Genomic DNA, 18935 nt, shown 5'->3' on the forward strand with positions numbered 1-18935 from the left:
TGCTGATGTTACTGTCTTTTACAAATGCAGAGAAAAAGCAATATGCTGATGTGGTAGAGGCAGCAACTGAACATTTTGGGGGGCAAAATAAATGTAATTTATGAATGAGCTAGAGTCAATCTCTGTAAACAGTAGCCTTTAGAACCTGTGACCAGCTTTATCACATCTTTGCATACATTGGCTGAATCTTGCCAATATGGGGAGATCAATGAAGAAGTAATTAGGGACCACTTAGTTGTGGGTCTTCACAGTGAAGAGCTGTCACCCAGACTACAGTTGGACTCTGATTTCACACTCTAAAAGGCTGTCACACATGTCTGCCATTCAGAATTAGTTAAGCAGCAACAAAGGGAAACCCAAAGTGATTCCAAGCCCTATCAGGCATCATCTAATATGGATGCAATGCACATTGTCAAGAAACTACTACCAAAATAATTAGAATTGACATGCATAATGAAGAAAGCGAGTGGTCCCACTGGCACCTATAGCAACAACCAGGTGGGAAAGGGGGCCAATGCTGTAGGTGTGGTAAAATCCTTGGGCAAGGTTTAAGTTAGTGTCTTGTTAAGGAAATCTATGTCGACATGTAAAAAGAAAGGTCGCTATGTTTTAGTTTGTTGTGTACCACAGGAGTCCATAAAATCACAGAACAGGACTCAGAGGTTTGTACTGTGTTACTGGAAGAATTTACAGAGTTTTCATTAGACCAAGAAGTCTGGATGGCAGAAATGGAGCTCAATGGAAATTCAGTTCCATTTAAAACTGACAGGAGCAGCAGTTTCAGGTATACCTGATACTTACTACAGCCAACATGAGAGATGGGATTCTCCTTCCCTCATTATAGGGATCAGGTGACACTACCCTCAAAATATGGGGTTCCTTCAAAAATGACACTGAAGCAGAGAAAATTATGCAAAAATGATACTGAAGCAAAGAACTATAGACTAGGAAGTGCATGTGATCTGTAATCATATGATACCTTTGTTTGGCTTACTGTGTTATACAGACACTACAGCTTGTCTGATGACTGGATAAAATAGCAGATCAGGAATCCTTAGAGAAGGACTCCAGAACCAAATACACAACCATCTTTGCAGGTCTTGGAAAAATGTCAGGAGAATATAAAATATGTCTAAAGCTGATGCAGTTCCATATACATTAACTACATCAAGACCAGTACCTTTGTTGCTAATGGACAAAGTGAAAAGAAGAACTAGCATGAGTGAAAGAAATGGGAGTAATCACTAAGACTGAAGAACATATTTCTTGATATTCTGGGATGGTGGTTGTACCAAAACCAGTGGTAAGATTAGGATATGTGTTGATCTCACACCACTGAAGAAATACATGTGCTGAGAGAGACATTCATCTTCCAGTAGAATAGACCTTGACTCAACTTGCAAGAGTCAAGGCTTTCACAAAATTGGATGCTAAGGCAGGATTCTAGCAGATTTCCTTAGTTGTTGAATCATTCAAGCTAACACATTTCATTACTCCATTTGGACAGTACCAGTTTAAATGGTTACCTTTCTGTAGCTCATCAGCTCCTGAATTCTTTCAACTTCAGATGTCATGGATACTGGATAGCATAGAAGGTGTTCTTTGTCATGCTGATGACATTTTGGTTTATGGGACCACTAGGCACAACATGATACAAGATTGGATGCAGCACTCAGAAAATTCCAAGACGCTGGAGTTACACTTAATTAAAAGGGCACTTCTGTTACTCCTCAAGTCATGTTTACGGGACATTGGATTACACAAGGAATCCAACCAGATCCAGCAAAAGTTGCAGCTATTAAGGGGTTATCAGAACCCAAGGATGTCCCAGAATTATGCAGATTTTTAGAAACAGCCACATTCCTGGAAAAGAGTTACAGACAGATGATACTCTTTCTAGGCCACCAGTACACACAGCACTGTCTCTGGAAGAACTGTGCTAAGAGTGAGATGTTGCAGTTTATGTGGACCTTATTGAGGAGGGGAAACCCATATCTGTTTCATTACAGATGAGGATCCAGGAAGCTCAAGAAGCTGATCCTTTCTGTCAAAATATAAAGAAGTACTGTTTAGAATGATGGTCTCAAATAAGATTCAATGGCTGTGAGCTGGCAAGGTACCAAAAATGAAACTCAGTTTCCATGTTGTCAGGGATCTATGCATGGCAGATGTTGGAAGCCGACTTACTGACATGGAAGCGTTCTGTTTACCTCATTATTATCAACTATTACTCCTGTTACCTGGAGGTGGAACAGTTACAGAACACCACAACTGAGAGACTTATAAGCAGGGATTCTGGTTTTTTCTGATCAAAAAAATCCCCAATTTTCAGATTTAAAAAAGTAACCCAAAATCCACAGTTTTTATAGTTTCATAGTTGATAGGTCAGAAGGGACCTGAGCAGATCGTGAAGTCTGACCCCCTGCCATGGCAGGAAAGAGTACTGGGGTCAAATGATTTCGGCTAGGTGATTACCTAGCCTCCTTTTGAAGACCCCCAGGATAGGAGCAAGCACCACTTCCCTTGGAAGTTGGTTCCAGATCCTAGCCGCCCTGATAGTGAAGTAGTGCCTCCTGATGTCTAGCCTGAACCAACTCTCAGTCAACTTGTGGTCTTTATTCCTAGTCACTCCTGGCAGTGCTTGGGGGAACAGGGTCTCTCCTGTTCCCTGCTGGTCCCCCTTGGTAAGTTTATAGATGACCACCAGATCCCCCCAATCAGCCTTCTCTTGTGGACGCTGAACAGGTTCAGGTCTCGTAGCCTCTCCTCATAGGGCCTGCCCTGCTGCCCCCTGATCATGCGGGTGGCCCTCCTCTGGACCCTCTCCATGCTGTCGACATCCCTCTTGAAGTGCGGCGCCCAGAACTGGACGCAGTACTCTAGCTGCGGCCTGACCAGTGCCGCATAGAGGGGGAGGATCACCTCCTTGGACCTCGTAACGGGCAGGACATAGGTTCCAACAGCAGAGGCAGATTATGCCTTCCACTGGTGGAATGTGGAGGAGCAGCAGCCTTACTTATGGTGGGAACTCTTGACATAGACCAGTCCATGGCTGAGTTGCTGCTGCCTTCACCTGTGAAACACTGAGATATATATATATATATAGTGATCATGGAAAACTGAATTTTGGGTTACTTTATATCTATATCTACTGAAGTGTTTCATATATATTAGTGGTGTTCCATTTTAATCATGGAAAAATGAGTATTTTGGGTTATTTTTTTAAATCTGAAAATTGGGGATTATTTTTTATCAGAGAAAACTAGTATCCCAGGTTATAATGGTGTTGAAGAGTATATAGGCGTGCCATAGCATACATTCAGTTTTAAGAATAGATAATCGTCCACAATTTTTTGGAGCTGCATTTAAGCAGTTTGTAGCCCAATATGACTTTCCACATTTGAGCGGGCAAGTTTACCCACCACTCTTCACCACACTGGAATTACAAGGACCTCTACCTCATCTTCTCTCCCTCTCGCTTGCCACATCTTTGATATCAAGTTATTCTTCGGAAGTATGGATGGTCTTTTGGGTGATGATCATACAGATGAGGTTGGTCTTCCACAGGGCTACACCACCTCTACACCCTGCCCTTTTCCACTCAGGTGATGAGTTATCTTTTCCTGCTGGCACTGGGCACAAGTTGCTGGTTCTCAGGTCTTCTCTAGCTTGGATCGGCTGTGGGCTTCACAAGAGGTTGATGGCCATATTCTCTACGTGGGCCTCTTCTGCTCAGGTGCTTAAGCTCAGCTTGCAGTATTCTTCTTTCTCTCCGGGCTCAGAGGATCCCTGGGAGATGGTTTGTCTTCCTGCCAGTCCCAAGGGTTGACACTCAGACACCTCACTGAGTCTCAGGTGTTGACTTGCTGATTTAATTTGAACTCAGGTGTGCAGGGGATCTGCCTTTCCCCTGCAATGTTTCCCTAGTTTGGGATTATGGATTTACACAACAAAAGAAAAACTTCTGAACCTGTTCTGGGCTCCAGTTCTACTATTGGCAGCTGCCATAAGCCTGTGGGCTCTTTGATTCAGTTCCTCCAGCAAATCACTCCTTTGCATGGGGTAGTCTAGGACCTTCTGAGTTTCACTGCCTCTGGTATGTCCTCCTGCCCTTTCTCCTGAAAGCTTAACACTTTTTCTCTGGGGTACTCTTCCTCTGGTTCCCTAGCTGATAGGTACACCTGTAAACCCCACCTGCTGTCTGGCTTCACTTACCTGGTCCGTTGGTAGCATTGGCTTCTTACTTAGGGCTGCAGTCTCCCTGGCATCCCATGAGGGTTCAGCTGGATGGATTCTGGCTGTGTCAGAGTCCTTCTTCCCATCTGACTGCAGCGTCTCCTCCTTTCCTTCACACCAAACGCTGAGCCTCTCTTGGCATTGTCTCTTTAAGCTGCCTAGGCTTCCCCAGGACCAATCAGTATGGGCTCTTGGGTCACCTGCTCCTGGGGCCAGGTATGTGGCCCCTGTTCCTTTCCCCAGAGCTCCTTTCAGCATGCTGGGGAAGTGCCACCTGCTTGGGACCCTGCTGGGTAAGTCTGTCTCCCCAGCTTCCCCAGCTGCGTGGTCTGTCTGCCCCCTGCTGGGCGAGTTCCACACCACCCAGCATCCTCCTTTAGCAGGCTGGCTGGCTGGGCTTTCCCGCACCTGGCCAGGTGAGTTTTGGGTGTGGGGCTTGCAGCTGGCAGGCCAGGATGACACTGCTTATTTGTGTTCCTCTGGGTGCATTTTTCCCCGGCATAGCTCCTCCTGTGGGGGACTAATGGGGCCACTTCCCAGCCCCAGCTACACTCCCTTCCCCTAGATTGACTACTGGTATGGCTTTTCTGTTGCTTTTATTGATCTTTTTCTGTTAAACAAGTTCCTCTCCCTGAGTCCCCTCTGCTGTTCTTGATTCTGGACCCTTATGACTTCGGGAGAAGAAGTCATCAGTCACATTCTTCATCTCCAGAAGGTGCTCTACTGTGATACAAAACGGTTGGAGGGCCAACGCCCACCACATTATTCAGTTGTTATCTGCCTTTGTGGCCTGTAGCCATTTGAGCGGAGTGTGGTCTGTAACCAAAGTAAATTTCTGTCCCAGTAAATAATATCTGAAAAGCCCCATGTTTCACTTTATGGTGAGGCACTCCCTCTTGATTATGGAGTATCTATTTTTTGCAGATCAGGGTTTTTGGCTGACATAAGCAATAGGCTGTTCTTCTCCCGCCACTCGTTGGGTGAGTACTGTCTCTAACACGATGCCCAAGGCATCTGTCTGTAAGAAAAAGGGTTCTTTAAAATTGGGAATGAAGAGTACAGAGTGTTGGCATAGGGCTTCCTTCACCCATTCAAACACCTGTTCAACAGCTGGGGTCCATTGGAGGGGACTTTTATTACCTTCTTTCATCAATTTGGTAAGGGGGGCTGTCATATCTGAGACACCTGGCACAAATTTCCTGTAACAGTTAGCTAGTCCCAAGAATGCCCATAGCTGTTTCTTGTTGCTCAGCCTTTGGTAACTTCAAATAGCTTCTACTTTATCAGCTGAGGGCCTTATCCAGTCTTGCCCCACTTTGAAGCATAGGTACTTTGCTTCCTGCTACCCAATGGAACACATTTTGGAGTGGGCTGTTAAGCCTGCGGCTTGGAGCTCTCCTAAGGTTGCCTTCAGGTGATGCAAGTGTTGGTCCCACTGCTCTAAAAAAACTATGATGTTGTCAATGTATGCAGCCACATATGCCTGGTGTGGGGCTAGGATTTGATCCATAAGCTTCTGGAATCAGGCTGCTGCCCCATGTAGCCCAAATAGCATGTGGGTAAATTGAAACAGCCCTCATGGAGTGCCAAATGCTGTTTTCACATTATTTTCCCTCACCGTGGGGATCTGCCAATACCCCTTTGTGAGATTGAGGGTTGATATAAAGTGAGATTGCCCTATCCTCTCCAGCATTTCTTCAATCTGGGGCATGGAGAAGGCATCAAAGGTGGACACTGTGTTAAGCTTTCTAAAGTTGATGTACAACCTAATACTGGTTTCAGTACAATGATCATGGGGCTTCTCCATGGGCTACAGGACTCTTTACTGATGCCCCTCCCCAGCATTTGTTCTAACTTTGCCTAGATGGGTTCATACAAGTGCCAGGTTAAGTGTCTCCAGTGTTTCTGGACCACACAACCAGGGAGTGTCACAATCTTATGTTCTATCTCCTGTGCTGTCCCTGGTTCCTCTGTGAATACATCCCTGAACTCCAGATCAGCCGTTGGACGTGGGCCCATTGTGGCCCTGAGAGTTTCTGTCCTATACTCATGTTCTGGTCCCCTCCTTTTGATGGCCTTTGATTCCCTTTGGGACCTAACTCCAAGTCTTCCAGGAATGGATTCATGAGCCACCCTTGTGATGCAACCCACTTCTTTAGAGGGTTAACATGGTAAATTTGCAGCTGGTTCTTTCTTCCTGGCTGTGCAACCTCATAATTCACTGGGCCTATCTTCCTGGTCATATTGAATGGCCCCTGCCATTGGGAGAGCAATTTACTCTCACTACTGGGGAGTAATACCAGTATCCAGTCTCTTACTTGGAATTCTCTCTCGTTTGCTTGTCATACCACCCTTTTTGGCGGGCCTGGCTTTCGCTCAACTGTCCCTTAGCAATCTGTTGTACCTGTTCTAACCATCCCCTCAGTTCCCTCATGTACTGTAGAATCTGGGTGTGGGCCTGTCCATCCCCTCACCAGGCTTCATACATAATATCCAAGAAGCCCTGTGGCCGGTGGCCATACATCAATTCCAAGGGAGAGCAACAGGTCAACACCTGGGGGGGGGCTTCCCTGATGGCAAATAGCAGGGGTTGAATGAGTAAATACCATTTCCTGGGGTCTCTCTGTATGCAAGCATCAGTCATTCCCTTTAGGGTTCCATTAAAATGTTTGACAAACCATCTGTCTGGGGGTGGTAGACAGAAGTGAGGAGATGTCTTATTTGTAATGTCTCATAGACTCTTTTCAAGACTCCATGCATGAAATTCATGTCCTGGTTGGTCTAAATGTCTCAGGGTATGCCCATTCTAGATATCCACTTTATTAACTCTTTGGCCACCTTTGGAGCTGTGGTTGATCTCATGGGAATGGTTTTGGGGTACCAGGGGGAGTAATCTACAAAGACCAAAATATATTGGTACCTGTGGAACTTTTTGGAAATGGACCCACAATGTCCAAGGTTACCCACTTCAAAGGGGTCTCAATTGGGGGCATGGAAATTAATGGGGCTCACAGGGGGAGAATATCAGAACCCTTCTGGCATTCGGGACAGCTCATGCAGAACTGTTCAACTTGCTTGTGGAATCTGGGCCAATATACTCACTGCATTAGTTGGGTGACTGTCTTATCCCTCTCCAGGTCCCTGCCCATAGGGAGGGAATGGGTCAGCTGTAACAGCTCCTGTTGATACTCCTGGGGAACCAAAACCTGGATCACTTCCCCACTCTTTATCCAGCCCCAGTCAACTCGATATAGGATCCCCAATATACCGTTCAACACCATTAGTTTGTGGATGGAGTCCAGCTGAGTTGCTAATGAGTCACCAACTCCATACAATTCTACCAACTACAATAGGTGACTTAGTTCCAAAACTTGTTGATGCATGGGAATTTCCTGAGAAAGACACACTAATAAAGGACTGTCAGAGATGGAATTATAATGTCACACATGCCTCAAGTGGTTTAGCAGGAAGTTTAAATTTTTTGCCATAGCTGGAAGCCTGGATTCCAGATGTAGGAGTACAAAGCACTGTCCAAACTAGAGCAGATACCCGTCATTCATATTGGTTGGAGCTGCCTAGAGGTCTTCTCCATAGGAATTGAGAGCATCTCCATCATATTCCACTTGTTTACTGCACAAGGGTTAAGACATGCATCCATATAGACAAGATTTGTGAATCTATCCTCTTTAAATGAAATGGCTTGTTGATATTTCTGTTTTAATTACTCTCTTTTTGTAGGAAAGTGAGTGGTAAAGACTCACAAGAGAGTGATGTTCTTGTACCCTCTCCTTTCAAGATGATTTTGCAATTCTGTGGAAATCTTTCAAGTTTCTCCTGAGAAAGGGGGATGTAGTAGTAAGGGTTAACTCCATTCCTGAGGGCTGACATGATGACATCAACATGAAGTTGTCAGCCATCTTTGCAGGTGTGTTAGTTATTGCAATAAAGTCCTTTTGAGAGCAAAATGTCTCCCTGCCTCTTACAGAGCCGTGAGCCAGCACATTGATCTCCACCCAGTGTGATGACTTACAGAGTGCATCTACACGTGCATTTTACTGCTCAACAGTAAAGCATCACAGTCTACACGTGTGCTGGTATTAGGGCACATTAAATTAATTAACTCCTTTAGAAGATAGTACTGTTGAGGACAGTACTATGTTACAGTGGAGTAATTAAGTGTGATGAAACACACATGTAAACAGTGACAGGCTGGCTGGGGCACAATGGTGATAAAGTGCGGAGGCTGCCTGCTGCCTAGCCACACAGCTCTGCAGGTTCTGCACCCTCATGCCCCAGCCAGAACCTCCACCGCTGGCCGCTGCCACCTGGAGCCCAGGGTTGACCCCTGAAGTCTGCTGCCAGCTCAGGACTGCTCCATCCTGGTTCAAACTGCTACTGTCCTGGGTGCACGTGTAGACACTGTACCTGGGAAGAGCTGACTCTGACTCAAATGTCTCCAGAGGTTATTGCATCTCATTAAGTGAACGTGTAAATGCACCCACAGCATAAAGTTTAATAACAGTAATACCTTGACTCGTACAACGTTTTTTATCTAGGCATCTGCACAAACAACATTCTCTTACATTGCAGAACAACAACATGAAGTAAATACCGGTAAATCTTGTAGCACATTTACATGTAAATAAGCCAGTGCAAAACAAGTGACTTGCACAGGTATTTCAGTGAGTCAACAACAGGGCCAGAAGAGAATTTCAGTCTATTTAACAGTCTTCTCTGCGCTGCTAGACCTCACAGTACAGGAGCCGTGAAGGATTTGCTGGTAATGTCTTTAAATCAAGACCAGGTATCTTTCCAGAAGATAAACTTTAGTTTTGGGTTCCTCAATATTTTCAAGTTGGCAAATGTTTATTCAAAATAAAAACATTTGCAGTTGGTTATATGAATTTAAAAGGTAAACAATAATAATCCTATATAATTTATGTGCATGTCAGTTTTCAGAGGCTGACATATTTAGGTTATGTGTGGAGTGGAGGAGCAAGATTTCTGTGTTTTAGACTGTGATATTTTCCAGTACCAGACAACCTCTTTCAGTTGTCTTTCCTGACCTCCCCTAACACAGGACTTCCAGCCTGCTGATTGAGAGGCACAGTGCTAGCGTCACACAAGTTATTGGGATTGATGTATGGGTAAATGGGTGAAATGTTATTGGCTGTATTATGCAGGAGGTCAAACTAGGTAATGTAATGGTACCATGTGTACTTAAAATCTATGAAACTGAGAATATAAATATTATGGGCTACAAGTGAGGCAGCATTGGATCTAGCTCCCTGTGTTATAATGGGAGTTTGAAACTGGATAGTGTTTGTGAAAGTAGGGGGTCTATAAGTTAAGCACAGTTCAGGTCTATGGATGAAAACGTGGTCCCATTGAAGTCAACAGGAGGTTTAGCACTGACATCAAAGGAACCAGGCTCATTTCACCATCATCTGAAAATCTAGTATTTATTGGGATGTCTCACGTATACCTGACTATGGCAATATTCAATTCGGGAGCTACTGAAGCAGGAGCATTTCTTTCAGTGATGCTGCTAAAGAGTCTGACTCTGCCCATAAAACTCCCAGAGACTGCTTTCTCCTGAAGTAGGTGTGGAGAGCAGTCTGCCATCTTGAGAAGGGAGACATCCTCAGAACTATTGAAGGAAGCACAGTCACTAGCAGCTGGATTTCTCTGAAAGGGGACTGCAGCATCTTTTATATATATATGTATGTGTATGTGTATATATATATACACACACACACACACACATATATGTATATATATGTATATATATATATACACATACACACATGTGTGTGTATATGTGTGTGTGTGTGTGTGTGTGTATACACACACAAATATATACACATATACATATACATATATGTAAAAACTGTGCTTTACTGTGCCTGGCTTCTTATAAGCAGGGACCTGGGGTAGAGTGTCTTACATTTGCAAGCTTGTCTGTATTTATCCTACCTACTTAGTTGGTCCAATAAAAGATATCCCTGCCTCTCACATTTCCTTGAAACTTGAGCTCCTGAGTCACATGCTTACAACAGACAATGAGATGCCATTTAAATAAGTTTGCCAAAAAGTAAAAGAAAGGAACTCAGTGGTACTATTTGTAAAAGCATATGGTTTTTAAGTCATGTGCACATGATTTTAAGTCATTCTTTAGGGTCTGACCCATGATTGTTAAACATGTGGAGTGAATTCCTGCAGTGACTCGTCAGCACAGTGTGTGAGCCAAAGAAGCTAGAAAGGGGTGAACTCATAAAAAGTCTCTGTACCTGCCTGTGGTTGTGCATCAGAAAAGCCTACTATGATTCACGAATGAACTCTAACATTTGGGAGAAGATCTATGGGATGGAACGCAAGCTGAGGAAAAGCTGGGAGAATTAGGTATGTTAAGTTTGGAGGAAAGAAGATTAAAGTGGGGGGAGGGGCATGATTGCAGTTTTCAAATATTTGAAAGGCTGACATAAAGAAGGAGAGAACAACTACCCTCCCTCACCATGGAGGATGGGACATGAAGCAACAGGACTAAACAGCAGCATAGCAGATTTTAGATTAACTCTCAGCAAAAAACTTCCTACCATTCTGAACAAGAGCAATGGGAAAAGCTGCCCAGGGAAGTTGTGGAATCTCATTCATTGGAGATTTTCAAGAAGAGGATGGATAAGAATTCATCCATAATGGATTAAGGGTAGTACACCAGTCAAAATGAGTGCATGCTGGGTATAATGCTATCATATCAAAATGGTAGCTGCTTATACCTATTTTGAAAGGACATAAGTGATTATATGTGGTTCAAGATGGTGAAAAATCAGGGCTAAAGTGTGCGGAGATTAATACTACAAGTTTTAGTACATATCTGGTGGGATCCGATTTTTACTTTTTTCATAGTAAGTGATGTTCTGCCATTATATTTGTACATTAACTCATATATGTCTTTGAGCACGCATTGTGCACTCAGAAGAAAAGGTGATCCTACTTGATTCTTCTTTTTCCATGCCACAGCACTTCCCTAGGTGGTGGAAATTCTCTCCAGTATTAGCAGGAACAATTAATACATGTACAGAAACACACACACACACTATTATTATTACTATTTTATGAGTTTCAGCTGTGGCTTCACAACATCCCCATGCAGAGAGATGCATTTCTCAGCTTAGTCATTTGGTACAAAACTTATATTATAAGTGACACAAGCCATTTATAGATTGAAAAAAATTACAATATACTTGCTATAGAAGCTGGGGTGGAATGCACCTAGGGGCTGGTCCAAGCTGTCCACATGTACCTCTCCAACTGGCCAATTCAAAATGTACCTATGACTTCCCTCAGGGATATGATCAACCCAGAACTCTTTCCTTGAAACCAAGGAGTTTTAAGGGGACATGTCAAACTGGATGGATGTAGCATAGGGGTATCAAACTCACCCTGGGCCCCAGGCCATACCTGGACTACAGGGGCTCCTCCTGGACTGGCTCTATGGAGCCACATTTGGTTGGCAGTGTGGGCTGAGGGCCAGGCAGCAGCAAAGGTCCCGGAGCATGTGGTTGCATGGAGCAATATTTGGGCAGTGTAGAGGCAAGGGCATGCAGTCGTACAGAGCTCTGCCCAGATAACAGCATGGAGGGAGAACTGTATGGTTGCATGGATCTGCATTTGGGGAGCAGCACAGAGTTGGAGTCAGGGGTATGCAGGGTCACAGACATGGACAGTAGCCCCCCAGCACCACACCACCGCCTGAACGCAGCTCCATGAAACTCTGCATGCTCAGCTCTGTGGTACTGCCCAGACAGAGCTCCATGCTTCTGCATGACCCCTGCTCTGCTCTGCACTACCTGAAACCCAGGGAATCCCCAACTGGCAACAGCATGGCACACTGGGTAAGGTGGATTAAGATTACTTGGGGTCCTGTCCCCCCCCCCCCCCCGGTGCCCTGCACTGCAGCTGTGGGCTCCATCCCCAACCAGCGTGGCAGGATGGTCCTGCGCTGCCCCTGCGCTGCCCTTCTGGCCAGGGCCTCCCCACCCTGTGCCCTGCTGGGCAGCTGTGGGAGCAGGGAGCCAGCACAAGAAAAAAAAGCAGCAGCAATTCCAAGTGACACCTGGCAGACAAAGGGGTGAACTACAAACAAGTCACAGCACCACCTGCTGGAGAAAAAGGCTCATTACACGTCTTTGAGCACCTTTGTGTTTTGCACACAATGAATCCATGGACGTGACACTTTAATTTGCAGTGTGCCAAACTAAATTACAACCAAGGAGTTTTAGCTTAATGCACCAGAAGGACTTCTAAAGCATCTGGAAAACCTGCTTGTGAAAATAGTCATGACATTGCGGCACAAGAAAGGGCAAAAAAACTTGACATGTACAAATGCCTTGTACCACCACATACCTTTGGCCCTGCACTGCCATATGCCCCTGGTGCTGCCAACAGCCTGATTTTTGAGCAGCCACCCAAATGCAGCTATTAGCTGGAACAAATTGCAAGCACTTCAGAAGACAAAGTTAGAATTCAGAATCATCTTGGAAATTGGAGACATGGTCTGATGCTAAAGGGATGCTATTCATTATGTGCAACAGTAGGAATAATAAACCACACAAGTACAAGATGGGGGATGCCTGAGCAGGCAGCATGCATGGCATCTGTTCATCAGCAAGTGATGGAGAGTGGACAGCAATTCCACAGAAAAGGATGTGGAGATAACAGTGGGCCATAGACTGAATGTGAATTAATCAGACCATTCTGCTACCAAAAAAGCAACCACCATACCGGGGTATAAACAGGGATACAATTTGTAAGACACATGAGGCTGAAGCAATCCTTCCATTCTTTTCCATACTAAGTCCATATTGAGTACCAACCTCAGGAAAGATGTGGACTAAGTGGGAGAGTCCAGAGGGAGCAACAGAAGTGATCCTGGGGTCTGCAAAGCATGACCTATAAGGAAAGAATCAGACTAGAGAAGACAAAGCTCATGAATGCCAGATTCATGGGCCAGGGCCTGAGAAAGGAAGGAAAAGGGAACATGACATTGTGATTACAGTGTACAAGTTGGGGAGGGGAATCCTGGGCTCTGGGTCCTGCTCCCAAGATGGTTTCTGCATTTTACATTAGACAATCATTAAATACAATGCATAGACATCCTGGGGAACAAGGATTAGAACAGGGGTGGGCAATTATTTCAGCTGGTGGGCCACTGAATGAGTTTTGGTGACCTTTTCCGGGCCTCATACACAGTGCACACAGCTGCATGGTGGGGCTGTTTCTGATGCAGCTGCAGCCACCAAAGTCCTGCTTGACCCCTGCCCTGCCTCCCGACATTCCTCCTCCTGCCTCTGCTGTTCTGCTCCAGGCAGCAGGTAGTGCAAGGAAGGGCAGCAACTGTGGGGACATGCCCAGTCAGGTGGGGTGGAGGGGAACTGCATCTGGCTGGCTCCAGCTCCAGCTCCCAGCTACCTTCCATCCATTTGGCCGCCTGCAAGTGGTGCTCATCATGCTGGGTGGGTGAAGTGGGTGGAAGGCAGCTGGGAGCTGAAGCCCTGAAAACTGGGGCAGCTTCCCCCCCAACTGGCTGGGCTTGTGCAAAGTACATGTCCCCATGGCCGCTGATGCTTTCCTACTCTACCTTCTGCTTGGAGCAGCACATCAGGGGAAGGACAAGGAGTCAGTGGATGCAGAGGTAGCTAAGTGGTACCCAAGCAGCTGCAGCCTCACTGTGAGCAACCTCACTGGGAACCTGTGCGTAGTGGCCAGGACTGGAGCCATGGTGGGCATGGGCAGGAGCACAACATGGGCTGCCCCAGGCAGGCCTTGGCTCCATGCAGAGCTAGGGTGCCCACCCATGGGCCAGATCCAAGCAACTGGCAAGCTGGATCCAGCCCATAGGTCATGTTTTGCCCACCCCTGGACTAGAACCTCCAGCTATGACTCCTAGAGGATTGCTATAAATATTAGACCAGTCATGCCTCTCTTTTTTCTCCGACTCTCTGGTTTCAATGAGTCTTCTTTTCATTCTTATATGGAAAAGACCTTCATTTCATAATAGTCCTACAGCACTGTGGCTAGGGTACTCCATTGGGAGATGTAGGTTGGAATGCCTTCAGACCAAGGCAGAACTAAACTGGAGTCTTTTACTTTGCTGGGTGAATGCTCTATCCAGCAGCCCATTACATAAAGCCCTTACTTGCAAAAGCTCCACCACCTTTCTCCTGTGCTTGTCCCTTGCTCTAAAAAAACCCCAGTGAACTTTGCTCACTCCTTTGAATAAGAGGTTGTAGTTATTAGCCATCAAGAGAGAATTCCAGGTTGTGGATTTCAAGTGGTTGTTTTGTTAGCACTTCAGTCATCCCAGAGAGGGGCAGGACACTGGATACACCCTAGTCCTCAGGCTTTCATGTGGGCTAATTTAGGTAGCTCCCTGCTCAGTGTGTTACCTGTTTTGAATCTTATTTTGAAGCACATAATTCTCCCCAGGCATTATACAGGAGCCTAGGCACCTAAAATTAGACTCTGGATTTCATACAATGGGAGGGGTGGGCGTAAGCAAGTAAAAATTACTCACTGTTGCACCAAACCCTTATGTGACTAATTGCTTTGTTGAACCAAATCTTTAATCTACTCAGTGATTCAGTTTCTCAGCTACAAAAGAGGCATAATACTTCTGTGCCTCAGAATGAAATGTTAATTATTGTAGGTGCTTAGAAACTATTGTTCTGGGTCGTGCAAGTATTTGGACAGATGAAGTCTAGTACAGCTCCCTCTAGTCCTGTGGTTTTCAACCTTTTTTCATTTAGGTATCCACCTAAAAAATGTTGAACTGAGGTGCAGACCCCTTTGTATTGTAAGTGGGGTATTCCCATACCTTTGATTGATCATAGTCATCTTTTGCAGACCCCTTAGACATAGTCTGTGGACTCCCAGGGGTCCATGGAGCACAGGTTGAAAACCACAGCTTTGATCTGAATAACTTGTTGCTGGTTCTTGTGTTAGCATAAATATTATATGTCATGTTTTACTTAAAGATGAAGTTCCTGGAGACAAGTGACAATCTGAACTTTTTTTTTCCAAGCAGGGTTTTATATTGCAGAAAAAATCTTGAAAGGATTTCAGTTCATCTTAAAATTAAGAACTTTCTCACTGTGAGGGTGGTTAAACATTGGAATAAGCTACTGGGAGAAGTTGCAGAAACTTCATCCATGGAATTTTTCAAAAGCTGGTTAGACAGGTTTGACTGGGATGGTTTACTAAGGGATGATCCTGTCTAGAGCAGAAGGCTAAACTAGATGAACTCACAAGGTCCCTTTCAGCCATACTTTCCTACGATCATGCCTCAACATAGAAGATATAGCTGTAACAATCAATATGGCTCAGGACTGAAAAATCCACAGTTCTTAAATCACCTTCTGCTTTAAATGAGAGATGCAAACTGACAATAGAATTAAAGGTCATATTATTATTTTGTAAAGACTGGCCATGTCTACACGAGATGCTGACTGCGAAGTTGCTGTTGCACAGTCATTTAGGACTTGTGTATGCAAGTCCTAAATGACTGCACAGTAACTGGCATTACTGTGCAGCAGTGTCCCTGAACGGTTTTTTGGTGATGCTGGCTGCACAGTAGCTCATTACTACTGTGCAGTCAGCAACTTGTGGACATGGCCAGTGCCAATATTTTGGAAACTACATATAAAAAATAGGTTTTTTTCTAGGGTAGGACACTAATGGGAACAATTAATAAGGATAGAAGGCATTTATTTTACTTGTATGTTTTACAAGAACCTTCCATTCATGCACATATAGCTCTAGAAAAAGTACAATTTTATTGCAAATGGAATAAATCATCATTATATAGATGACCTAAACCATTTCCAAGCAACTGTGAAACTTCAATAGCTGGCAATGATTTAGGATAGAGAGTCTTAACAGAAAATCTTGGCAATGATGCCACTTATTAGAGTGCATTTTGTGTGTGACACCTCAAAGCAAGAACTTTAGTGCCTGCCCCCATTTCGGGCAGCCAGAATTTAACATCCCTGAATACATATATCTTGGAAATAAGAACCAGGCAATATAAAAGAAAGCTTCTATTCTCGCTTACTCTATTTGGGTCACTCTTGGTTGCTTTAACCTTATTAGCTTAATATTGGTACTAGTTTCAGTAAAATGTCTGAGGGTAACACTAATGACTTTTAAAACTTATTCCCCAGTTAAAACTGGGCTAGGTTCCCATCTGAATGAGCATTTCATTGGCTCCCATGAGAACAAAAAAGAGAATCTTACAGAAGCAGGTAGGACCTGCCATGATAGGAGAACAGCTCTGGAGAGATATTTGGCTGCTTAAATATTTCTTTAGTCCAAGACCTATGAAGTCCTTAGTTCCCAAATCTAATTTTTTCTGCTATTCAAGTAAGGACTTCAACAATACAGATGGGAAGTGATAGTGCCTCTCTACTTGGCACTAGTTAGGCCTTATCTGGAATACTGTGTGCAGTTCTGGGCTCCACTTTTTAAAAAGGATGTGGAGAAGTTAGAGAGGCAACAAAGATGATCATGGTCTTGGAAGGCAAGTCATGAGGCAAGACTGAAGGAGCTACACATGTTCTGTTTGTGGAAAAGGCACTTAAGAGGGGATGTGATAGAAGTCTTCAAATACTTGAAGTGCTAAAGAAAAGAAAAGGAAAAGCATCTTTTCTCTGCTGCTGCAGAGAAGAAGACCCAGACCAATGGCTTGAAGTTACAGCAAAATAAACTTAGATTGGTATCTGGAAAAAACTTCTTCACTGTGAAAATAGTGAGGCAGTGGAGTAGACTGCCTAGGGAAGCTGTGGACTCTCAATCACTGGAGGTGTTCAAAAAGCAGTTGGACAGCCACTGTTCAGGGATGATCTAGGTGTAACTGTGCCTATGTTCTACCATGGGTATCTCCCATGCTTCTGGGCTTTGCTGGCTGTTTCTATCCCCTCTCGCCCTTTTTTCTGTTACATGTGCCAAGGTGTTTAACTCTCCCCAGAAGCACTGGTTGTTGGCTATAGCTAAAGCTGGGATTTTTAACTGGGATGTGTCAACTCTTCTGCTAGGAGCAAAGCTAGAGGTTCCTGGCTAGAGGGCCTTGCCTCTCTGCTCAGGGTCAAACTGATTCCCATATTTAGGGTTGGAAAGGAATTTTACCCCATGGTCATATTGGTATGGATTGTGGGGGGTTTTGCCTTCCAGCGTAGCAGGGTGGCATGGCCCTCTACCTAGGACCTCGAGCATATATTGACTACATTTTACAAAAGCAGGACATTGACTGACGTGGTTTTCCTGCTTTACCCGGGGGCACATTAGGGTGTTAAATCTATGTTGTGTCAAGGTTGAAGGTAGTCTTATGTAGAGTCTGGGATGGTTTGGATAGGAAGAATCATGCCTCAGGCAGGAGACTGGACTAGGCTCGTGGCTGCATTTTGCCCACCCATGGACTAGGTGATCTCTGGAGGTTTCTTCCAGCTGCGCTTCTCTATGACTCTATGGGACACTGACACACAGGAGAAAAAGCAGACACATTTGGCAGAGCTCTGTTGATCTAGATGGGAACAGATATAACATTTGAAGTGCTTCTCCCACCTTAGAAGTCCTTCAATGAACTGATGTACATGCCCTTTGAAGTGCTCCAAAAGTTACAGAAGTACTTCAAAATGGACCCTGACTGAGACAAATATTATTTAGACGTGCTTTAAAATGAAGTGCTTCAGGTCACGTGCTTGCTCAACAACAGTGGCACTCAACCTTTTTGGCACCCATGCCATAAATTAGCCCTGTACCCTCCCCAGGTGCCACTCTGATTCCCTGCATGATCTGTGCTCTTTCTGCTCCCTGCCCAATTTGCTGCTCTCCTGCCTGCCTCTTTCTCAATCTACCATGTACCACACAAGCTGCCCATACCACTTTCTGGAATGTGACATGGAACATGACCTGGGTCCTCCAGCATCCCACAATGCTCCTTCTCCTATTATTGTGCCTCTATTTTCTCCAGTGCCTTCTTGCCAGAACGAGGCGGCCTTGTATTCCCTCACTAGAAAGAGTATTCCCATACCCAATCCCTGTGTATCTATGTCCAGTCTCCCAACTCTGGCACATGAGGGCTGGGGCCTCTGGTTTCCCCAAGTCTGGCAGGCAGGGGGTGGTGTTCAGGACAGCAGAAGTGGATTGGATAGAAGAGTGCTCATTGACATCAGCTTTGCTTCCCTTTTTCTCCCCCCTCCCTTTAATGGGGAGAGTGGAGCCACAGTCTACTGCATTTCCTGCTCCTGGCAGTGGAGCAGCAGAGATGAAAGTTGTGCACCCTGGCTGAAGAGCTCAGTTTAGCATTTGCAATGCTCATTAACAGTTCACCAGTCTACTCAAAACAATGAGAGCTTAGAATATTGAGCTAGTGTTGTTGCATCCATGTGAAACTTTTTCTGAAATACTTGTTTCTTGTATTTATTTCAACAAAACCAGACTCAGGAACCAGACTTATTATTGCACACGTGCTCTGTGCACTGAGGATTTAGATTTTAACTTCCGGTAAATCTGTTTTTAACATTATTCATTCTAGCTGTAATATTATTATCTAGCACTTCCACAGGTCTGAAGTAGTTCTATCCACTGGGAAATAAACCCCAATTCTTACTAAAGCTAATAAAATGTGGTGGCCTTGCTTTACA

Source organism: Crocodylus siamensis, chromosome 1, assembly GCF_052110815.1.
Source record: "Crocodylus siamensis isolate JL-2025a chromosome 1, ASM5211081v1, whole genome shotgun sequence".
Lineage (NCBI taxonomy): Eukaryota > Metazoa > Chordata > Crocodylia > Crocodylidae > Crocodylus > Crocodylus siamensis.